We start from the raw sequence: 4,465 nt of genomic DNA on the forward strand, positions 1-4,465 counted from the left end.
GACATTTTAAATTTAATTATGGCATGATTTTTCCTAGTAGTGTAGTAAAATAATAATATTTTTTATTTGATCTCGCTTCGTTTTCCCTTTGGCCTTTCAATTTGAATTATGAATAAAAATATCCTCCATATATAAACACTTAATTCAACCCTGAATTTCAGTTTTAACAACAATAAAATGTACATTAAAACGTACAAAGACAGTGTGTACTTTGTGCCATTTGGCTGAAAACCAGTTGAGTAGAGCAGCAACTTTAACATAAACAGTTGAACAGTATTCAACATGGACCTGACATGACATATTCTCATTATGGATTATGCTCTAACAGAGTGAGCCATCAGAATCCACCACTCCTTTTTGGATCTTCAGTTACACATACAACATCAGCTCATTTTTAAGAGTCTGCAGCTTGGGTGACAGTTTAGAGTCATCAAGACCAAGCAAGATTTTCTGTGTGAACTCAAAAGTGTTTGTCAGTCCCTTGGGATAGCTGAGATGTAGTGCATAAATCAGGCCGAACATTACCAGGAAGGCATCAGCAAGCCTGGGGAGATTGACAACCACATCACCCTCTAGGACGACAGAGACTCTCACTGGGTGGTAGTGAACTGGGCTTGTGGCATCATCACTGACTGTTGTAAGGAGGACCACTGATGCATCCCACAGGTCTGGCTCATCCATATCATCCTTTAAAAAATGAAAAGGGAGAACATATACTAATCACATTTACTGAAACAATGGCTGTGGCAATTTTGATTACAGTTGGATGTAGGGGTGGAACGGTACATGTATTTGTATTGAACCGAAATGGTACGGGCGTCTCGGTACGGTACATGAATTTACACGGAGAATACACAGTATAAAAATAAATAAAACTTGAGTGCAAATTAATGAATGTAATGCGGAACTACTGTTAGACAAGCGGTTCTTTAGGGACACCTAATCTGTAGCCCTGCCCTTAGCTCTGAAGCTCCCGAGCCCCGCCTACATGTCGAGTCAGTCAGTCCAGTCCAAATGAAGAGTCCACATGAAACAAACTAGTCCCTTCCAAATACAACCAAACACGGACGTAGCTGTATCCCTTCTCGCCTCGACCACAAATGGCCTCCAGGCCCGTTTGATTCGCTGTTTGCTCCGCCGTTAGCTGTTAGCTCCGCCGTTAGCTGTTAGCTTCGCCGTGTAGCGTGTGAAGCTAACACCAAAACTCGTCAACTGCTCTGTGTAACCGAAAGCTGCTCTTTTAACATCCCTGCTCTGTGCATTCACATATGAGAGCAGCGCTTGTCTCCCATAGCACACTACTAGCTGATTGTCTTATTTTGTTTACAAGTTACAGATGGAGTCTGGAGATGATGCAGGGTACTTCTTGTTTACTGTTTACATCTTACTTTATACACTTCAAGCTGTTACAGCTAGCTCAGTGGACAGCCTGAGACATGCACAATAAAAAAATGTGCCTTCTGCATTTTTGTTTTGCTTTCCCCTCCATTGTACCAAACCGAACCGTGATGTCTGAACCGAGGTATGAACCGAACCGTGACTTCTGTGTACTGTTCCACCCCTAGTTGGATGTCATTTAAATAACAATAAATACACAAGTCTGAAAGACTCCTGTTCATTCTGCTGCGTTGTGCTCTCGTTGCTGAGAAAGTGAGATTACTTTTATGTGTTCCACTGTGAGGCTAATGACGGCTACTTGATTTTCTTTGCAGTTGATTTTTTTGATGCTGTAATGGGCTCAAAATGACACTTCACACTTATAAACATCTTGCCAGAGGTTTGTAGTTGAAACACTGGTACATATACAGAAATTCTAGTGTGTTGGAAATGAAATGAAGATATGAATTTGTTAATTTACAGTACAATAGGCCTGATATCTCTTTACTGGGACTTACCACACATGTTCTGAAAAATCCAGAGACTTCCTCTAGTAGATAATCAGGAAGGGCATGGAGAACAGTGGTACGCATTTGTGTGGACATCATGTAATTCCTAAGAAGATTAAAATAGTGTTGTGACAAGTTTACTTATCAAACCCAATTCCAAACAGTCCCAACTAATTATTAATTAATTAATTAATTGCCAATATCTGCACATAAATCCACTAATAACCTGCTGACTGGTGCAATTGTGGAATTAAAAGCTTATTTGAAGCATTAAACTCCCAACATTACACTAAGACTACCTGTGAAATGTATAATCACCTGTGTATCATGGACTTTGAAAATGTTTGCCAAAGCATCTGCAGTCTTTTCAGTTTTGGAAGCTTTCTGTCTAAATAAGGCCATCAAACGAGGAGTGTGGCGATCAAGCTCGGCATAGAAAGTGTTAGGTAGGTTCTGGTTAGTTATCCGTTGGAACTCTACATATACCTCCATTGAGGAAAGGACAGTAACAGCAATTATTTATTTTAGGATGAATGAAATTAGGCAACATTACACACAATGTGACATACAGTAGCAAAGATAAAAACAGAAAAAATAACCTACAAAATGAATTTATTTATTAAATTGATGATGATTTTACCTCAGACTGCATATGAAGAGCAGGCCAGAGGTCCATTAGCTCTTTCACCGGTGGGCAGGACATTACAATAGTCTGTCGTCGCAAGGCAAACGTGTTCTGCATCATCTTACTAATAAGGGGTAGGTTTCTCTCAGTCTTCTTTACTTCCTCGACAATAGCCTGCCTCAAAAGGTCAAGGCTTGAGGGATCCTCTCCTTGAGGAAAGTTAGGCAGAAAGTTGACCTCTGCACACTTAGGCCTTTTGATGTTGGAGTGTGAAGGTTCATTCTCAGGGTTTTTTCGGCTTCTTTTCCCAGCATTTACAGCGACCTCCTGACATCCAGCCCTTCTCATCTTGGTCCTGTAATTGCCCATTTTAAACTTGATGCTGTTTTTCCACCCATCCCATCCATTGTCAGATCCTGCTTCTATTAAACAGGGGTGTTTCCTCACAAGAGCTTCAGCCACCATTGCTATCTCTTTATCACTGGGGTAAGCCTTAAAACCATATATGGTAGATGCCAGTTTGTCTAAAATATTGTGCTTTTGGTCCCTTGACAACTGAAGAGGTCTCTCATTCTTTTCAAATTCAGCATTCCCATCTCTAAGTGTCAGCTCAACGTCAAATGCAAATGTGGGAATTTGTAAAGGACCTGGAGGCCATCTGCTCAGACGTTCTGGGGATGACACATCTGAAAGGGTATCAGTTGATGCAAGAGAACTGGAATCCTGTCTAACTGAAATATGAACACAGGCTTTTTTGTGGTAACTCCTCGATGTCAACAAGGCAAGTGAGTTTTCCATCAAAGTCTGGATCTTTGTATTGCAAACTGAAGTCACAGTCCAATTCCAGTTGTTCTTTTAAAATCTCAATCACTGCATCAACAGAGGCTGGACGGGAGCTGAGTTTTAATTTTCTAACACGGTCTGCCTCGATGACACGAAGGATAATGTTTTGTGGGGCTTCAGCTGCCATCACTTTAATAAAAGAAGAGATTTGGAGGTTAACAACACATCAGCACACAGACATTATAGTGCATTTATAAGGCTTTCTAAATGTTTATAATCATTAATGACAACCTCCAACGGGGGGGTGAGGAGGCCGTTGCAGACATAATGAATGTATGGCAAAACAAACACTTCTTATGTTCTTGAGTATGATATCTTGACAGATGAGTACTCAGGGCACTAAGCAGTGGCGGCTGGTGAAAAATATTCTCGGTGGGGCTGTGCCATACTTTTTTTTCCTGTAACCATCGCGATATATTTTAACACAAACTGCAGGACAGCAGTGCTCAGTGAAACATTCAGTAATTATTTAATGCCAATATTAAAAAGTTGAGGCATTCTTACACAAAAACATATTACACAAACCCAAGCCTTTCATTTGCATTTAAAGTGAACTTTTCACCATTGGTAGTAAACAGGCAACGCAACAGGCATGCTGTCAGAACAGAGTGGAAAGTGGACAATAACATGAAATTATTATAAAGTTTATAGGAAATCTTACACTGTATGAAAGGATGTATAATATAGAAATGGATATCAAGTGGATGAACTCAAACCTTTGACTGGAAGAATAGCATACAGTATTTTATGATCATACTAAATGTGACTAATTGTTAATGTGCTCCAGAACTGCAACAATTAATTGATACAAAACAACATATATACAGTAATATTAGCAAAGACACTATTAAGACTTTCTAGAGTACCATATATAACTGGATTTTTTATGCTAAGGTCAACTATATACAAAGAAACATGCGGCCAGAGCTGCTCTGTGTGTGTGTGTCTGTCATCTTATTTGTACAGGAATTTTGCCCGTCTGTCCTTCTGAGTGGCAAACCTCTCAATGACCCTTTGATTAAAGTCAGGAATGTCCCTGACAAGTTTCTTCTCCATGGAGAGCATGGCCAGAGCGTTCAGGCGATCCTGTGTCATGCTGTTTCTCAGGAAG

The 4,465-nt window shown here is 40.1% G+C and overlaps 1 long non-coding RNA gene across 4 annotated transcripts; it reads right to left on the bottom strand.

The window, feature by feature from the left end:
* Positions 1-3,249, bottom strand: LOC123489211. Of its 4 annotated transcripts, none has more exons than XR_006660489.1 (4): positions 2,527-3,249; positions 2,205-2,362; positions 1,896-1,992; positions 1-687 (listed from the first exon to the last, which is right to left on the bottom strand). It is a non-coding gene; the product is annotated as an uncharacterized LOC123489211 (long non-coding RNA). The 4 variants fall into 4 exon arrangements; XR_006660488.1 differs by having other exon boundaries at positions 2,205-2,372; XR_006660487.1 differs by having other exon boundaries at positions 3-687; positions 2,205-3,249.
* Between the last annotated feature and the right edge of the window lie 1,216 nt (positions 3,250-4,465).

The sequence above is a fragment of the Coregonus clupeaformis genome, unplaced genomic scaffold, assembly GCF_020615455.1.
Source record: "Coregonus clupeaformis isolate EN_2021a unplaced genomic scaffold, ASM2061545v1 scaf2871, whole genome shotgun sequence".
NCBI classification, from domain to species: domain Eukaryota; kingdom Metazoa; phylum Chordata; class Actinopteri; order Salmoniformes; family Salmonidae; genus Coregonus; species Coregonus clupeaformis.